Consider the following 20,448-nt stretch of genomic DNA (forward strand, 5'->3'; position numbering starts at 1 on the left):
TGCAAAAGGTAACTACTCATGCCACTGTCGGGAACTTTGTATTATTTTCCTCAAAATCTTCTTGATGTTTTTATTTGCAGCTTCCACAGCACCATTGGCTTTCGGCCGATAAGGAGTAGAATTCCTATGCGTTATCTTGAACTGCTCGCATACATCTCCCATCAAGTGACTGTTCAAGTTTGCTGCATTATCTGTAATGATAGTCGCAGGAATACCGAAACGACAGATAAGATTTGAGTGCACAAAATCTACTACAGCTTTCTTAGTGACCGACTTGAGAGTGACAGCTTCTACCCATTTTGTGAAGTAATCGATGGCAACCAGTATAAACCTATGTCCATTCGAGGCCTTCGGTTCAATTGGTCCAATGACGTCCATGCCCCAGGCGACAAATGGCCAAGGCGCAGACATGGGATGCAGTTCCGTGGGAGGTGCATGAATCAAATCACCGTGCACCTGACACTGATGACATTTCCGAACGAAGCTGAAGCAATCCTTTTCCATGGTCATCCAGTAATAACCTGCTCTAAGGATTTTCTTCGCTAAGACATACCCGTTCATGTGAGGTCCGCACACACCTGCGTGTACTTCATGCATGATCTTTCTCGCTTCCTCGATATCGACACATCTTAGGAGATTGAGGTCCGGGGTCCTCTTATACAACAATTCGCCGCTCAGAAAGAAACCACTTGCATGTCGCCTAATGGTCCTTTTTTGATCTCTAGTAGCGTGCTCGGGGTATTCTTGTGTCTTCAGGAATTTCTTGATGTCATGGTACCAAGGCTGCGTATTTGATCCCGCCTCGATTACACTGCAGTAACCGTGTCTTTCCTTGATTTGGATTTCCAAAGGATCGACGTGGGCGTTGCCCGGGTAGGGTAACATTGAAGCCAAAGTAGCAAGTGCATCTGCCAGTTCATTGTGACACCTCGGAATATACCTGAACACTATTGAGGTAAAGCGCTTGCTGAGGTCCTCCGCATGTTGTCGGTATGGGATAAGTTTGACATCCCGAGGTTCCCATTCGCCTTGAGCTTGCCGAATGATCAGGTCAGAATCTCCCATAATCAGTAAGTTTTCGACATCCTGATCAATTGCCATATGCATGCCCATAATGCAGGCTTCATACGCGGCTGTATTGTTTGTGCAAAAGAAACGCAGTCTAGCTGTGGCGGGATAGTGCTGACCGGAAGGCGAGATCAAAATTGCCCCAATCCCTACACCCTTGGCGTTCACGGCTCCGTCAAAGAACATCTTCCAAACATGAGCTTCCTCCGAGATCACTTCTACGGTGTTGACTTCTTCATCTGGAAAGTAGGTATCCAATGGCTGGTATTCTTCATCAACCGGATTTTCGGCCAAATAATCTGCTAACGCCTGGGCTTTCATTGTCGTGCGAGTGACAAACTATGTCGAATTCCGTAAGCAAGATTTGTCATTTAGCCAGTCTCCCAGTAGGCATTGGTTTCTAAAATATATACTTCAAAGGATCCAACCTGCTTATGAGGAATGTAGTGTGGGCTTGGAGATAATGTCTCAGCTTTTGAGCAACCCATGTGAGAGCGCAGCATGTCCTTTCCAGCAGAGTGTATTTGGCCTCGTAGCCGGTGAATTTCTTGCTCAAGTAGTAAATTGCTTGCTCCTTCTTTCCGGTTACGTCATGTTGCCCGAGGATGCAGCCGAAAGAATTCTCCAAGACTGTCAGATACAAGAAAAGTGGCCTTCCTGGTTCCGGAGGGACCAAGACCAGGGGATTCGAAAGGTATTCTTTGACTTTATCAAAGGCTTCTTGACACTCAACTGTCCATTTGATCGCCGCATCTTTCCTTAAAAGCTTGAATATGGGCTCACACGTGCTTGTCAGCTGGGCAATAAACCGACTGATGTAGTTCAACCTGCCCAAAAGACTCATCACGTCTTTCTTTGTTCTTGGGGGAGGCAGATCTCTGATGGATTTTATCTTAGTTGGATCTAGCTCGATACCTCTCCTGCTTACGATGAAGCCCAAAAGTTTGCCCGGCGGAACTCCGAAAGCACATTTGGCTGGGTTTAGCTTCAAATCATACTTCCTTAGCCTCTCGAAGAATTTCCTCAAGTCTTGGATGTGATTATCCTGCGTTCTAGACTTGACTATCACGTCATCCACGTACACCTCTATTTCCTGATGCATCATGTCATGGAAAATGGCAGTCATGGCCCTCATGTAAGTAGCTCCAGCATTCTTCAGACCAAATGGCATGACCCGATAACAGTAGGTGCCCCAAGGCGTGGTGAATGCAGTCTTCTCGGCGTCCTCTTCATCCATCAGTACCTGATGATATCCAGCGTAACAATCTACGAAAGACTGTATCTCGTGTTTGGCGCAATTATCAACGAGGATGTAGATGTTGGGCAGCGGGAAATTATCTTTAGGACTTGCTCTGTTTAGATCTCGGTAATCTACACATACGCGAGTTTTCCCGTCCTTTTTTGGTACTGGAACCACATTCGCCAGCCATGTTGTATATTGGACTACCCGAATCACTCCCGTTTTCAGCTGCTTGATGATCTCCTCTTTAATCTTGTCACTGACCTCAGTTTTGAACTTTCGTTGCTTTTGTTGAACTGGAGGATGATCAGGATGAATCGGAAATTTATGAACTACTAGATCAACACCTAGTCCCGGCATGTCATCATATGACCAAGCAAACACGTCTTTGAATTCAAGAAGAAGTTGAATTATCGCCTCTCGCGTTTTCTTGTCCGTGTGAATGCTTATCTTGGTCTCCCGGATTTCTTCCGGGGTTCCTAAATTTACCGGTTCAGTGTCATTCAGATTCGGCTTAGGTTTATTCTCAAAATATTCCAACTCTCGGTTTATCTCCCTAAAAGCCTCTTCCGCATCATATTCTGGTTCTGGGTTCATTAATTCGCAGTTAAATAACTCATTGTGATCCGGGCGTGAAGTCCGCAAGCATGTCGTATTTAAAGCCGCATTATTAGGACTGAAAAGGAAAATAAAAGGAAAAATGATAAAAATCAGAACAAAAGAAAGAATAGGAAAGCAAATGATGATTTTTTTTTATATATTTTCTTTGGAAAGTTGGAAGACAACAATGTTTACAACTAGGAATTCAAAGCAACAATAGAAAAGAAGAAAACGTTCAAGTTATGTCCTGGAGATAACTTGTGACACAGGAAAGGTGGCGGGACAGGTCTACCCGGACTTCCGTCTAGTCGGGAATGGCGTGGCCTCCCAGTTTTGAAGTTGGGCGCTCGGCCCCATGTACAGCATCTCAGCAGTGCTTGTGCCTTCACCTGGTTGAACCATGTGGACCTCATAGAGCATCTCTCTCATTGCCCCACATATCTCCTCAATTTCCTCAGCTGTGAAGACCTCATCATCTTCTTCTTCAGTGTACCTCGGCCTGATGAAGGTTGCATATAAATCCGGCAGTGGTTGAGGTAACTTCCAACCCTCATTTCTCCTTTTCTTTGCCCATTCTTCATCAGCTGGATTAGGTTTGAAACCTAGTCCAAAAGGTTTCTTGATGATTGACAAAGTAACGGGTTCTGTTATTCCCTGAAGGGTTCGTCCAAGTCCCTTCCCTGGCCTAAATCTGTGTCGGATCATCTCTTTGGCCACCATAACCGAAGCGTTAGACAAGAAAGGCTGGGGGCAGGGTATTCCCTCTTCGTGCTGCTCTGCCAGTACAATCTCGAAAGCTTGATAGACCGTATGTTCGCTTCCTTCTCTCGATTCAAGGTACGGGATGGATGGGTCCCGATAAATGGCATGCTCATCTTCCCCATGGACCACGATCTCTCGGTCTTCGTACTCGAACTTCACCATCTGGTGAAGAGTGGAAGGCACGGCTCCTGCCGCATGGATCCAAGGCCTGCCAAGGAGGAAATTGTAGGATGTGTCCATGTCGATCACCTGGAAGGTTACTCGAAATTCGACTGGTCCTATGACCAACATCAGGTCTATTTCTCCCATGGTATCTCTCTTGATGCCGTCGAAAGCTCTTACGCAGACATTGTTGGGTCGGATTCTTCCGGTCCCAATTTCCATTCTCTATAGCGTGGAGAGCGGGCAAATGTCAACACCTGATCCCCCGTCCAACATTACTCGCTTGACATAGTAGTCCTCGCATTTAACTGTTAAATGCAAGGCCTTGTTGTGTACTGCTCCTTCCGGGGGTAAATCATTCTTGCTGAAAGAGATTTGGTTGACGGCAAAGAGTCTTTCTGTCATCCGCTCTAGTTGCTCAACCGAGGTTTCAACTGGCACATATGCTTCATTCAGGGTCTTCAGTAAGATCTTTTGATGCTAGGCCGACCTTATCAATAATGATAGCATGGACACTTGCTCAGGGTGCTTGCGCAGCTGATCTATCACTTCGTAATCCGGCATTTTCATTTGTTGGAAGAACATTTCCGCTTCCTCAACACTCACGGGCTTCTTTGGCGGGAAGCGCCTTTGTGTGGTGTTGTTCAGTTCTTGGGTATTCGAATACCTTCCAATGAAAGTATTTTCTGGAAGTTCTCCCATGACCTCTTTACCTTTGTACATCACCAAAGTCTTTTGATAATTCCACGGTACTGTGGACGGGTTGGTCATTGGCTTTTGTGGCACACGTCCGATAACCACTGGCTCATTCAGCCGAGGTGGTTGAATCGTCCCCCGGACCACATAGGCCCCTTTTGGCACGTACATAGGTTTTGTCTTTTTGATCCCGGACTTCTGCGTCTTCTCAGCTTGACCTCGTGGTATGTAAAGAACTCCCCCTTTTGCTGGTACCACTTTCTTCTCCACCTTCTTCTCAAGCACTGTCTTTATAGCTTTGGCCTCTTCCCCCTTTTCTGGTTTCTGGTCCATTTCGGGCCTCTTCCCCGTGTCGACAATGGCAATTATGGCTTTCAGAGCAGGGTCGAATTCCTTGTCTTCACAAATCATTCCGATCAGCGGCCCATTATTGTGAGCAGGTAGTGGATTGTTAGTTACATTCGGGATATCCTCGTCCCTTAGCACTATCTTCCCTTGCTCTATCAGATTTTCGACCACTCTTTTCAATGACCAGCAGTCGTTTGTATCATGTCCCTCGGCCCCTGAATGATAGGCGCATCTGACTCCGGCTTTGTAAGAAGGAGATGTCGGGTTTTGCCTTGTTTGAGGGATTGGTTGAAAGAAACCCAACTGGAACAACTTTGGGAACAAAGTTGAGTATGGCTCACCGATGGGCGTGAAAGTCCGCCTTCGAGGTGGCTCCTGAGGGCGAAAGTTATTCTGCGGGGGTTGTGGGTTATAGTGGTTGCGGTAAGGAGGCTGATTTCTGGGAGGTGGAGCTGGGCCTCGGTTGGTTTGTTGTGGTGGATGGTTATAAGGTTGGGCATTCATGACCATATAAGGTTGATGAGCATATGCCAAATTTGAGTGGGGGTAATAGTGTTGTGGGGCTCTTTCCGGAAAATGGGGCCTGGGATGACGATACTCCCTTGCTTCAGAGGCTGCCATAGTCGTTTCTTCCTTCTTCTTCCCCTTGTCGTTCCTCCAGACCCGCTTTGGACGGCCTGAGAGGTTGCCCTTATGGCTGCTTGACTCAAAATCCTTCCCGTTTTCAACCCATTTTCCACCATCTCTCCAATCTTGATCGCTTCCGCGAACGGCTTACCCATGGCCGACATCATGTTTTGGAAATAGTCAGACTCTTGAGCCTGGAGAAAGGTAGTGACCATTTCCACTTCATCCATGGGAGGCTTCACTCTCGACGCCTGTTCACGCCACTTAATAGCATACTCTCTAAAGCTTTCTGAAGGCTTCTACTTCAAATTTGACAGAGAGTTTCGGTCTGGCGCAATGTCGATGTTATACTGGAATTGTTTTACAAAATCTCTGGCGAGATCATCCCATATATGCCATCGGGACATTTCCTGATCCATATACCATTCTGAAGCTATCCCTACTAGACTTTCCCCAAAGTATGCCATTAGCAGTTCTTCTTTTCCGCCGGCTCCCCGCAATTGGTTGCAGTATTTCTTAAGATGTGCAATGGGGTCACCGTGCCCATCGTATTTCTCAAACTTGGGGGTCTTGAAACCCGTTGGCAGGTGCACGTGAGGAAACATGCACAGGTCGGCGTAAGAGACGCTCTTTTGCCCGCTCAATCCTTGCATATTCTTCAGACTTTGTTCAAGGCTTCTCATCCTTTTGGCAATCTCATTTTGTTCTGCAAATCTGGGGTTCTGATCCTGCCCGGGTGCAAGCTCGCACTGAGGCGGTAGAGGATTAGCATTGGAAGCGAACCTAGTGGGTTCCATTGAGAACGATGGGGCTTGGAACGTAAAAGATGATGAGTCAAAGCTTGGCTTGTATGTGGTAGGTTGTGCCGTAACCGGGCAAGGCGATGCAATAAATATGTTCATGCTTGCATCAGTGGACGACATTCGGGGATGAGGTTCAGAAGGCGATCCAGCGGAGAAGGCTGAGGTGGCTGGGTACCCGAATGGGGTAGCAGGATAATTTATGGGGACATAGAAGTCCCACTTGACCTGGAGAATAATTCAGGGAATCCGGGGATGACACTTGGCGGCTTTTTCCCATTGTTCCAGTCGTCCAGCATTTCCAACATGCGGAGCCGTAGGATTCTATTTTCCTCTGCAGTTGTGGATTCAGGTGTGAGGACGGCTGAGATTGAGCCCTCCTCAGAAACAGGGATCGTTTGCAATGGAATTTCTGAAGACATTTCCACACTTCCTTTCGACCTGGTGAAGTAAGTGTGAGTACTGCTTCTGGCCCTAACAACAGGTGGTTGAACACTTCTCCTTGACCTCGTGAAATATGAGTGCGAGGCCATACTTTCACCAAACCAACCGTCTTTTCAAAAACCCTGAGAAAATGCTCAATGACAAACGCACGGTTAATTTGTAGCAAATAACAGATAGTTAATCTCACGTTGGGCATGATGCACCTATACAGTTAAGTGGATTACTATATGTTTGCTACGAGAGCATGCGTCATTCCGGCGTTTTTTGTTAGTTTTTTTTTTTCCTTTTTGTTTTTCTTTTATTTATTTTATTTATTTCGCAGTAAAAGAAATGCGACCGGATCCGATGAGGATTGCCTACGTATCACGATGCCTACGTGAATCAGATCATTGCGTAGTTCGAAAAACACGAATGAGCGTAAAAGAAACAACCTCTTTATTGTTGAAACGTTCTATTACAAGCTACATTTTGCAAAAGAAAGAGCCAACTTTGAAAATAAACCTAGACTCAAAATAGACTGAAAATCACCCTGATGGAAAAACAGGCAGAAGATGTTAAGATACAGATTTGACCTATGAATGCATTATGGTTTTAAAAATTGGTTTCCGCGGGGCATCGTTCGGCCTCGCCGCGGTCCTAGGCGTGAGATCCCTCTCAAGTTGCTCTAGCTCGTGCATAGTCTGCTTGACATAAACCATTACTGCCGAGGGGAAGGTAACACTGGACATGTTCTCACATCGTAGACATCGTCTGGTGATGGCATGGGCAATGGCTTTGATCCTATCTCTGGTTTGCTTCTTCTCTACAAGCAGGCGCTTTATCTGATCGCTGCATATCTTGAAGACTTGAACATCTTGTACGTGTTGATGCTTCAATCGCCGTACTTCCAACTTCATCTGGGCTATTGAGTCATACCAGTATCTGCTCTCAATTTGGAAATCCTTGGCCTGACTAGCTGCTTTGATCTCAAGTGCTGTCATCTCTCTCTTTATTTTAGCAACAGTCTTCTCGTGGTCGCTTTCCAATTCATTCAGGTATCTGCGATGCTTATCTGCTCTTGTATCCCACTGTGCCTTGAGCTCTGCTATGACGCTTTCAGACTTTTCCAAACCATTTTGCCATTCTCTGATCTCGCTTTTTAACCTTTTTATCAGGCGCTCGTCTGATTGACGCCTTGGTTGTTTATCTGCATCTAATCTTATTTGTTTGATCTGGGCTCTGAGCATTTCATTTTCTTGAATTAACCTGTTCCGCTCTCCCAGATCGGTGGCAATTTGCACGTTGTGCTCGTATTTCATGCCTTCTACTTGTTGCTTTAATCTGCTGATTTCGGCACAATAACCTCTTTCCTTTGCTAACCAATCCCAATGCCTTTGCGATGACTCGGTGAAATCCCGGATGTGGGGTCTCTTAGCTGGCCTTTCATGCTCAAGTTCCCTTCTATACCATGCAAGGTATCCTGGCGCCGTCTCTCCTTTGGCTCGATCCCGCACGCAAGTATCTGATTTCAAATATTGACTCTCATTCCAGATTTGGCGAATCTTTTCTTCTGGGAACTGTCCGTTAGGACTTATCTCAATTGTTTGAGCGCTAAGATCTTCCTCATGAGGTACTGTCTGGCATCTTCCGAACTGTCTCAAAACTCGGCCGGGTGCGTAAGGTTGAATGCTCTTAAGCCCCATCAGCAAGAAATGAGTTTTAGCCGCCGACATATATAAGATCTCATCAACAGGCAACCATCCCAACGTCCATTGTATTTGGCTGGCAGTAAGAGCTTGCAAGAACGAGGTCCATGCCAGGACTCCTTTGGGCCAAATGATCTCTTTGGTTCTCGTGTAAGATTCTTCTATGCGGGTCTTTTCCGAGGAACCATGGCTCAAAATCTCGGAATGATGGCAGAGGTGCTCGGTCATCCATATCTGTAAGAGCAAATTACAACCTTCGAAGAAATTTCCCCCAGCTTTACAAGCTGTGAGAGCTCGAAAGATGTCAGATACCACCATTGGCGCGAGAGTACTGTCACTTTGCGTGAGTAAAGTGCTGACGACCCCAGATATCTTCAAATCAATGTTTCCATCTTTCCTCGGAAATACCAGAAGTCCCAGGAACATTATCATGAACGCTACCCGTCTGTGCTCGTCCCACTTCTAACGAACTCCTTTGTTGCACAGTTTGTTGATTGGATTATTGAATCCCCCCTCATGACCGTATCTATCATATATGAAGCATGGAGTACAGAATCCGGCTGCTAGATCCGGGTTGTGGGCTGTTCTAGGTATTTTCAATGAATCCAGGAACCGATGTACCGTGACGATTCTCGGGGCGACCAAGTATTTTTCCCTTAAAGGAAGTTCAGTATTCCCGATGTATCTGGCTATTTCTTCCAAAGTTGGGGTGAGCTCAAAATCAGAGAAATGGAAAACATTGTGCGCCGGGTCCCAATAGGTAACCAAAGCTCTTATGATATCTCCCCGAGGCTGGATTTCCAACAGACCCACAAGACCTTTCAGATATTTCTTAACCTCATTTTGTCCTTCAACACCTAGATCATTCCACCATAGCCGTAACTTGACATGGATTTTGGTCATTATCGAAAAATGTTCATTTTGCATCGTGCTCATCCTACACATTTATTAAGGTGATTTTAACAAAATGACTGACTCAAAAAAAAATATTTTTACAGAGAGGATCAAGTTTTGAACACGGCCTTTAAACACTTCGGGGACGAAGATTTTAAGGTTGTGCGGGTCTATTGGATAAAAACGCTAAACAAGACCCAAAGGTGGCTGTTTATGCAAAGTCAGCCTTCCGGCGTCCCTTTCGGGAACATTCGGCTATTTATGATAAAACAACGTCACCTGACTTATTTACGACTCTTTTAAAAAAATTTGACACATCTTTTATTTATTTATTTACTGATTTTTGGCTATTTAGAAAAATGGGGTTGAACCCGACGAGGGTTGCCTACGTATCTCACATCCGGTGAGAATCAAACCGGCGTAGTTCGGGCTATCGTAAAATAGGAAAAAAATCGAATAAACCTAGAAATCAGGAATGCGTATTTTTTACATTTTTTTTTGAAAAGAGATAAAGATTAAAGAAGCTATTTATTTTTTATATTTTTTTTTTAGGAAAAATTTGGACTATTAGTCTGAATTCATAAAAGGGGTACTACGAAAGAAACAACACATTTTTTGAATTATGAATTTTCGATTTTTTTTTTAATTTTTTTTACTTTTAAAATAAATACCTTTTCTTCTTCTTTTTTTTTTGATTTTGAAAGTGATAAAAGAAAAATTTTTATATTTTTTTTAATAACTATCAATAAACAAAACAGTTTTTTTTTAGAAAAATTCCGGCGAGGTTTTGACACTACTTGGACATTGGTTTTATTTTCCAAAAATAAGTAATTATCTCCCCTGCGCTGCTATTTTCCCCCTTTTTTTTTAGGAACCGGTCGACATGCGGAACCGAAGCAAATAAATGCACAACACAGATAGGAATGCAGCATGATGGTCTTTTCCATTTCAGGTTGCCTGTCCTAGGCGGACCCAACCCCTGTGTTGAGTCCCCTAAGTCAAATGCAACATGATGCAAATAAGCGTTCCTACTAGGGATCCGGCATGAAGTCAAGTTATTCTAGGTTCGTAACCTGGGTATTTGTTCTAGACTGTGTGCCCGAGCGGACAACTCGAGTCGAAGAGGGGGCTACGTACCGGGGACCCGCGAGATCGTCCGGCTTTGTAACTTGTCCGTCCTCTTTCTTATTTTAGGTATTGACATTAACAGAATAGGGAGTCTCGACCAGCGAGCTTCTCCCCGGAGGTAAGAAGAGAAAGGTTTCGGCACAGTTTATATACAGTTCAGATAATATCAAAGCGGTAAAAGACAACATTTAGCACGTTATGCAAAAACATGTAATAAAGATCAGATAATAAAGCCAAATATAACAATTATTCTAAGCTCGAATTCTTGAACCCTGAACCAGTGGTTCTGGGTTTAACATCCCCAGCGGAGTCGCCAGAGCTGTCACACCTCCTTTTTGCGCGCCCGGCCCCGAAGGGTTAAATGCGCGGGTGGAGTTTTTCCAATTTAAGTGACAATATTCGAAATGGGATTATTTATTTAATTCAGAGTCGCCACTTGGGAAAGGTTTGGCTTTTGGTGTCCCAAGTCACCGGTTTATCTCGAATCCCAAATCGAGGAAATTTTAGACTTTTCCAAATGAAGTCTGCGAACCAGAAATTCTAAGTAAGGAATTCTGTTGACCCGAGGGAAGGTGTTAGGCACCCCCGAATCCCGTGGTTCTAGCACGGTCGCTTAAATTGTTATAATGGCTAAATATCTGATTTAAATACATGTTGTGACTTATGTGCTTTTATTAAGCTTAAACCGCTTCTATTATTATCATTTATTTTTATGGAATTGCAACGTCATGAAAATGCATCTCGGACCACGTCACAATCAATGCACCCGTAGTTGTTAACACATTTTGACTCCGTTGAGACTTGGATTTGGGTCACATCAATGTGCACCCGATTTTAAGAATATAATTTACTTAAAGTCGCGCTTAAAATAATAATAATTGGCCCTGCTGTACAATTTTGAATTTCTGTGCGGCACCTTGTTGATTTATTTGTGACTTCGGCCCATTTTTATTTATTTACTTTATTAAAAAAAAAATTCGAAAATATATGTGTCCTGCATAATTCAAACCGTAATCCGGTCGTTAAATAGAAAATCATAAATAGGCATCTTCGTCCGTGATTTTATTTTTTGTTTAATTTTACCCATTTTTGAATTATTTTAACGTGTGTGTGAATAATTGTATTGGGTGTTTGATTTTATTTAGTTTTGTATTTCTTTTTATATAATAATTAAAAAAAAAAAGGGGGGGGCCTTGCCTTTCCGGATTTGGGCCAATTTATTAAAATTGGCCCAAACAAATAATGCCCAAACGGACAGCCCAAGCCACCAGTCCAAACAGCCCACCCCCAGGCCATAAAACGACGTAGTTTAACACCAAAACTACGTCATTTCGATGCCAACCCATCACAACCGTTTAAACCAAGCCGATCCAACGGTCCGGATCTTTCACCCGTAACCCCACTACCCGACCCGTTACCCGAACCAATTCTGACCCCTACTAAGCCAAACGACGACGTTTCGTTTAAACCTTCAGATCCAAGCCGTCCATCTCGTCTCATCCAACGGTTGAAATCAATCCCCCCATTCCATATATAAGCCTCCTACCACACCCTGCCCCCCTATCCAATACCCCAGCTTCCGTCTTCACCTCCTTCCCCACGAAACCCTAGCCGCCCCCTTATCCCTCGCCATTAATCCCGGCGGCATGAACGCCGATGACCTCCGCCTGAACACCATAGAACCCCCTCACCGCCCTGAACATCGATCTGTTGGCCGTTTAGTTCGAATCCCTTCCCACCTTCTCGAATCTTCATTTGAAGATTCGAGTCGGAACCCGAGTTACACCAATCGACCTCAACTTCGCACCAGACAGTCCCCAGACCCCCTCGTGACCAAACCATGCTTGGTTTGGTCCGAATCTGACCAGGGAAGCACGAATCCCGGATCTAATTTTTGGAACTTTGAAGGTCTTCGTCGATGGTCCGTGTTTTGTTCAAACTAAAAGATTAAGGTCTAATGGACCTTAATCGAAGTGTTTCTCATCTGAGAAACACTTCGATTAAAGCCCGTTCAGCCTTAAGAAAGGTCTGTCCGAATCCGAGTTAAGGCTTTTGATTTTTCAAGATTTGAGGTGAGTTTTGATTCTCTTTGCTTATTTATGTTAGTCCATGTTCGTTTAAAAGATTTGTTCTGTTTTTGTTTTTAATCTGTGTTTTGAGTTTTATCAACTGTTCCTGTCCATCTCGCCTGAACCTTTGTTGTTTGATTGAGTCTTTCTTCTAATTGTTCTGATAATTTGTATGTATGTATTTGTTGTGCAATTAATTGGGTTTCAAATGTGAACTGACCAACTGATTCTTCCCATGTAATTTTGCGTAGTCAGTACAATTCGAATCATGTGTTCGATACTGTTAAATGTCTGACTTTGGTCTCGATTGTACGAGTTATAACTAGTATAGTCGAGTCGACATATGTCGTCAATTAGTTTCAGATGTTTGAACAATATACAAATTGATTTGCTCCTGTTTAGCATTGTATGAATCAGTTGGGAATTGAATTTAGCTACTTATAGTTGTTAATCTGAATCAGAAGTGTAAAGTGTTTGATTTTGTTTAAGTTGCAGTCAGAATTGGAGGGCATGTGCACTTGTGCACAACATGTGCATTTGTGCACTTGTGCACAACATGTGCATAAAGGCTTTTGTTTGATTTAAAAATGTTTTGACAGCATATGCTGTCAGATACATCCTGCTGCCCACACCCTACTTTAGTTTCAGAAATAATAAACATTACAAAAGTAAGCCTGCCAAGGGAATATGATGGGGTTTTGGTTAATACTTAAATGACTAAGTGGAACTGAAAAGAGGGCAGCACATGAGGGGGTTTCTGTTGGTCTAAACAGGCTGTAAAAGGGGTAATGTGAAAGCTTATAAAAGGGAGGACATACCGAGATAGAAAAGGGAGAGGATACCATCGGATAATAGAGGTCAGAGAGAGCATAGATAGAGGAGAGTTGAAGTTCTGGAGATACAGACAGAATTAGAGACAGGATTGAGAGATAGAAATACATACACACACACACACAAAAGGATAGACATTGAACCTTAAGAGCTGAATAGGAAAAACACAAACAGAGATAGAGAGAGGTTAAGGGATAGAAGCTATACAACCAACAATCAGAAACCTTCTTCCTCCTATTGTTATTGGGCTTTCAGTTGTTTCAATTTGTTCAAGCCAATTCTGATCCTTTGAAATCTCAGTTGTGTCTATTAGTTGAGTGCTTTCATTGGTCTACTACTATCTGGAGTTTCTGATTCTACTCCACTGGGTGTTGCTGTTATTTGGCTATTGCTTTCTATTGGCTATATTTGCATCTCTGCACTCGAGCTGGGTTCTTGCTGTATTGCTTTGTCTGCTGCTATTTTTGCCCTGCTGCTACTGATAGTGCTGTGATTGCTGCTGCATTTTGTTGTCATTATATTCTGCTGACTCCCCCTTTCCTTCAATTGTCAAATATTTCCAGGTACACAACCTCTGAAACTTTGTATTGTTGAAAGTTTGAAGTTGAAATAAAGAAAAGAACAGCTGTTCATGTTATAACATTGGTGTTAAAAATAGGTCGAATGTTAGTGGGATTGTATTTTACTGCAAACTGCAAACACTTTGTATAAAACTAGCATACATTCTGCTGAGATGGACGGTTAGATAGCGCTGTTCAATAGCAATAACAATATGATAGACAACATGTTTGATTTGGGATACGTTCAGTTCAGTATAATACTGTTTGGTTTAGTTACGACTCTATAACATAGAGTCAGGGCAAACACTTGTATGTATTTCTGCCCAGACCACTGAATCGACAAATCTGTGGTATTAGGTCTGGGATAGATGTATCCCAAACAAACTCTCATGCAGTCATATTAAAAGTCTGGCTATGAATGCCAGTTTCGCTTGTCAGTTTATTTGTTCCAATGCCGGTTTGATATCAGGTTTCGGTACAGATTCTTCGTTTCGAAATGATGTAATGATTGTTGAGAAAAACTAATAATCATTTTTGAGTTCAATTAGTAGTAATTTTTCCTAATAATACAGCCGATTTCTTTATCAATTTCAAATAGGTTAGAGTGTTAAGAATAGAACTTGGAGGTCGTTAAAACATAACTCAATATATGTTGTTAGTTTGTTTGCAATCTCACTTAGCGAATTAATAAGCATATTCACCTGTTGAAGACAAAGAATGCCGTAGCTTTCACCTCATGAACAATCAATCAGGTAATCAAACAAGTTTAGGTTCGGCAAACATAATAAGGATTCAGTCCGTATTTGTCTAAACCAGCAAAATTCGGCATCATCCTTCCCTTTAAAGATAAATGTAGTAAAAATGTAGTCCTTGTAGGGTACCCTTCTAAAATAATGAGACGAGCCTCGCCGAATCAAAAGGCAAATTGCGGGGCCCTCAATAATTGGTCATAATAAATACTTAGAATTTGGGACGGGCTGTTTAGTGAATTCCACTCCCCTCCCCGAAGACAATAACGCGTTAGATTATTTAGGCGCGACTTAATCAAATTACATTCCTAAATTCGGGTGCGCATTTATGTGACCCAATTTCAAATCTCAATGGAGTCGAAATGTGTTAACAATTACGGGTGCATTGATTGTGACGTGGTTCGAGATACATTTTCACGACGTTGCAATTCTATAAAAATAAATGATAATAATAAAAGCGGTTAAAACTTAATAAAAGCACATAAGTCACAACATGTATTTAAATCAGATATTTAGCCATTATAACAATTTAAGCGACCGTGCTAGAACCACGGGATTCGAGGGTGCTTAACACCTTCCCTCGGGTCAACAGAATTCCTTACTTAGAATTTCTGGTTCGCAGACTCCATTTGGAAAAGTCGAAAATTTCCTCGATTTGGGATTCAAGATAAACCGGTGACTTGGGACACCAAAAGCCAAACCTTTCCCAAGTGGCGACTCTGAATTAAATAAATAATCCCATTTCGAATATTGTCACTTAAATTGGAAAAACTCCACCCGCGCATTTCTAACCCTTCGGGGCCGGGCGCGCAAAAAGGAGGTGTGACAGCTCTGGCGACTCTGCTGGGGAAGATTTCACCCAGAACCACTGGTTCAGGGTTCAAGAATTCGAGCTTAGAATAATTGTTATATTTGGCTTTATTATCTGATTTTTATTACATGTTTTTTTTGCGTAACGTGCTAAATGTTGTCTTTTACCGCTTTGATATTATCTGAACTGTATATAAACTGTGCCGAAACCTTTCTCTTCTTACTTCCGGGGAGAAGCTCGCTGGTCGGGACTCCCTATTCTGTTAATGTCAATACCTAAAATAAGAAAGAGGACGGACAAGTTACAAAGCCGGACGATCTCGCGGGTCCCCGGTACGTAGCCCCCTCCTCGACTCGAGTTGTCCGCTCGGGTGCACAGTCTAGAACAAATGCCCAGGTTACGAACCTAGAATAACTTGACTTCATGCCGGATCCCTAGTAGGAACGCTTATCTGCATCATGTTGCATTTGACTTAGGGGACTCAACACAGGGGTTGGGTCCGTCTAGGACAGGCAGCCTGAAACGAAAAAGACCCCCTGGTGCATCCTATTTGTGTTGTGCATTTATTTGCTTCGGTTCCGCATGTCGACCGGTTCCTAAAAAGGGGAAAATAGCAGCGTAGGGGAGATAATTACTTATTTTTGGAGAATAAAACCAATGTCCAAGTAGTGTCAAAACCTCGCCGGAATTTTTTCTAAAAAAAACTGTCTTTTATTGAGAGTTATTAAAAAAAATAAAAAAAAATAAAATTTCTTTTATCACTTTCAAAATCAAAAAAAAGAAAAAGTATTTATTTTAAAAGTAAAAAATGGAAAATCCATAATTCAAAAAGTGTGTTGTTTCTTTTGTAGTACCCCTTTTATAAATTCAGACTAATGTTCCAAATATTGCATTAAAAATAATAAAAAAAAAATATTTTTTCTTGAGCCTTTATCTTTTTTCAAAATAATAATACTTATTCTTGATTTCTAGGTTTTCTCTATTCATGATATGCCCGAACTACGCCGGTTTGATTCTCACCGGATGTGAGATACGTAGGCAACCCTCGTCGGGTTCAACCCCATTTTTCTAAATAGCCAAAAATCAGTAAATAAATAAATAAAAGATGTGTCAAATTTTTAATAGAGTCGTAAATAAGTCAGGTGACATTGTTTTATCATAAATAGCCAAATGTTCCCGAAAGGGACGCCGGAAGGCTGACTTTGCATAAACAGCCACCTTTGGGTCTTGTTTAGCGTTTTTTTAGACCCGCACAGCCTTAAAATCTTTGTCTCTGAAGTGTTTAAAGGCCGTGGGCAAAGCTTGATCCTCTCTAAAAAAATATATATTTTTTGAGTCAGTCAATTTTGTTAAAATCACCTTAATAAATGTGCAGGATGAGCACGATGCAAAATGAACATTTTTCAATAATGACCAAAATCCCTGTCAAGCTACGGCTATGGTGGAATGATCTAGGTGTTGAAGGACAAAATGAGGTTAAGAAATATTTGAAAGGTCTTGTGGGTCTGTTGGAAGTCCAGCCTCGGGGAGATATCATAAGAGCTTTGGTTACCTATTGGGACCCGGCGCACAATGTTTTCCATTTCTCTGATTTTGAGCTCACCCCAACTTTGGAAGAAATGGTCGGATACATCGGGAATACTGAACTCCCGTTGAGGGAAAAATACTTGGTCTCCCCAAGAGTCGTCACGATACATCGGTTCCTGGATTCATTGAAAATACCTAGAACGGTCCACAACCCGGATCTAGCAGCCGGATTCTGTACTCCATGCTTCATATATGATAGATACGGTCACGAGGGGGGATTCAATAATCCAATCAACAAACTGTGCAGCAAAGGAGTTCGTCAGAAGTGGGACGAGCACAGACGGGTGGCGTTCATGATAACGTTTCTGGGTCTTCTGGTATTTCCGAGAAAAGATGGAAACATTGATTTGAAGATATCTGGGGTCGCCAGCACTTTACTCACGCAAAGTGGCAGCACTTTACTCACGCAAAGTGGCAGCACTCTCGCGCCAATGGTGGTATCTGACATCTTTCGAGCTCTCACAACTTGTAAAGCTGGGGGAAATTTCTTCAAAGATTGTAACTTGCTCCTACAGATATGGATGACCGAGCACCTCTGCCATCATTCCGGGGTATTGAGCCATGGTTCCCCGGAAAAAACCCGCATAGAAGAATCTTACACGAGAACCAGAGAGATCACTTGGCCTAAAAGAGTCCTGGCATGGACCTCGTTCTTGCAAGCTCTTACTGCCAGCCAAATACAATGGGCGTTGGGATGGTTACCTGTTGATGAGATCTTATATATGTCGGCGGCTAAAACTCATTTCTTACTGATGGGGCTTAAGAGCATTCAACCTTACGCACCCTGCCGAGTTTTGAGACAGTTCGGAAGGTGCCAGACAGTCCCTCATGAGGAAGATCTTAGCACTCAAACAGTTGAGATAAGTCTTAACGGACAATTCCCAGAAGCGAAGATTCGCCAAATCTGGAATGAGGGTCAATATTTGAAATCAGATACTTGCGTGCGGGATCGAGTCAAGGGAGAAACGGCGCCAGGTTACCTTGCATGGTATAGAAGGGAATTCGAGCATGAAAGGCCAGCTAAGAGACCCCACATCTGGGATTTCACCGAGTCATCGAAAAGGCATTGGGATTGGTTAACAAAGGAAAGAGGTTATTGTGCCGAAATCAGCAGATTAAAACAGCAAGTAGAAGGCATGAAATACGAGCACAGCGTGCAAATTGCTACCGATCTGGGAGAGCGGAACAGGTTAACTCAAGAAAATGAGATGCTCAGAGCTCAGATCAAACAAATAAGGTTGGACGCAGATAGACAACCAAGGCGTCGATCGGACGAGCAGCTGATAAAAGGGCTAAAAGGTGAAATCAGGGAATGGCGAGATGGTTTGGAGAAATCTGAAAACATCATAGCAGAGTTCAAGGCACAGTGGGATACAAGAGCAGATAAGCATCGCAGACACCTGAATCAATTGGAAGGCGACCACGAGAAGACTGTTGATAAAATAAAGAGAGAGATGGCAGCACTTGAAATCAAAGCAGCTAGTCAGGCCAAGGATTTCCAAATGGAAAGCAGATACTGGTATGACACCATAGCCCATATGAAATTGGAAGTACGGCGATTGAAGCATCAACACGTGCAAGATGTTCAAGTCTTCAAGATATGCAGCGATCAGATAAAGCACCTGCTTGTAGAGAAGAAGCAAACCAGAGATAGGATCAAAGCCGTTGCCCACGCCATCACCAGACGATGTCTACGATGTGAGAACATGTCTAGTGTTACCTTCCTCTCGGCAGTAATGGTTTATGTCAAGCAGACTATGCACGAGCTAGAGCAACTTGAGAGGGATCTCACGCCTAGGACCGCGGCGAGGCCGAACGACGCCCCGCAGAAACCAATTTTTAAAACCATAATGCATTCATAGGTCAAATCTGTATCTTAGCATCTTCTGCCTGTTTTTTCATCAGGGTGATTTTTAGTCTATTTTTTGAGTCTAGGTTTATTTTCAAAGTTTGCTTTTTCTTTTGCAAAATGTAGTTTGTAATAGACTGCTTCAATAATAAAGAGTTTGCTTCTTTCACGCTCATTTGTGTTTTCGAACTACGTAATGATCTGATTCACTGAGTATCGTGATACGTAGGCAATCCTCATCGGATCCGATCGCATTTTCTTTTGCTACAAAAAAAATATAAAAGAAAAATAAATGTAAATAAAATAAAAGGAAAACAAAAGAAAAGAAAAAAAAAGGGGGGAAATAAGAGGAAAAATACCGGAATGACGCATGCTCTCGTAGCAGACATATAGCAATCCACTTAACTGTATAGGTGCATCATGCCCAACGTGAGATTAACTATCCGTTATTTGCTGCAAATTAACCGTGCACTTGTCATTGAGCATTTTCCAGGGTTTTTGAAAAGACGGTTGGTTTGGTGAAAGTCTGGCCTCGCATTCATACTTCACGAGATCAAGGAGAGGTGTTCAACTACCTGTTGTTAGGACTAGAAGCAGTACTCACACTTACTTCACCAGGTCAAAAGGAAGTGTGGAAATGTCTTCGGAAATTCCATTGCAAACAGTCCCCGTCTCTGAGGAGAGCTCAATCTCAGCCGTCCTCACGCCTGAATCCGCAACTGCGGAAGAAAATAGAATCCTACGGCTCCGCATGTTGGAAATGCTGGATGACTGGAACAATGGGAAAGAACCGCCAAGTGTCGTCCCCGGATTCCCTGAATTATTCTCCAGGTCGGGTGGGACTTCTAATGTCCCCATAAATTACCCTGCTACCCCATTCGGGTACCCAGCCAACTCCGCTTTCTCCGCGGGATCACCTTCTGAGCCTCATCCCCGAATGTCGGCCACTGATGCAAGCATGAACATCTTTACTGCATCGCCTTGCCCAGCTACGGCACAGCCTGCCACATACAAGCCAAGCTTTGACTCATCCTCTTTTACATTCCAAGCACCATCGTTCTCAATGGAACCAACCAGGTTCGCTACCAACAATAATCCTCTACCGCCTCAGTGCGAACTCGCACCGGGACAGGATCAGAACCCCAGGATTGCAGAACAAAATGAGATTGCTAAGAGAATGAGAAGCCTTGAACAAAGTTTGAAGAATATGCAAGGGTTGAGCGGACAAAAGAGCGTCTCTTACGCCGACCTGTGCATGTTCCCTCACGTGCACCTGCCGACGGGTTTCAAGACCCCCAAGTTCGAGAAATACGATGGGCACGGTGACCCCATTGCACATCTTAAGAAATACTGCAACCAATTGCGGGGAGCCGGCGGAAAAGAAGAACTGCTAATGGCGTATTTTGGGGAAAGCTTAGTAGGGATAGCTTCAGAATGGTATATGGATCAGGAAATGTCCCGATGGCATATATGGGATGATCTCGCCAGAGATTTTGTAAAGCAATTCCAGTATAACATCGACATTGCGCCAGACCGAA

The sequence above is a fragment of the Nicotiana tabacum genome, chromosome 1 (genome assembly GCF_000715075.1).
Source record: "Nicotiana tabacum cultivar K326 chromosome 1, ASM71507v2, whole genome shotgun sequence".
NCBI lineage: Eukaryota > Viridiplantae > Streptophyta > Magnoliopsida > Solanales > Solanaceae > Nicotiana > Nicotiana tabacum.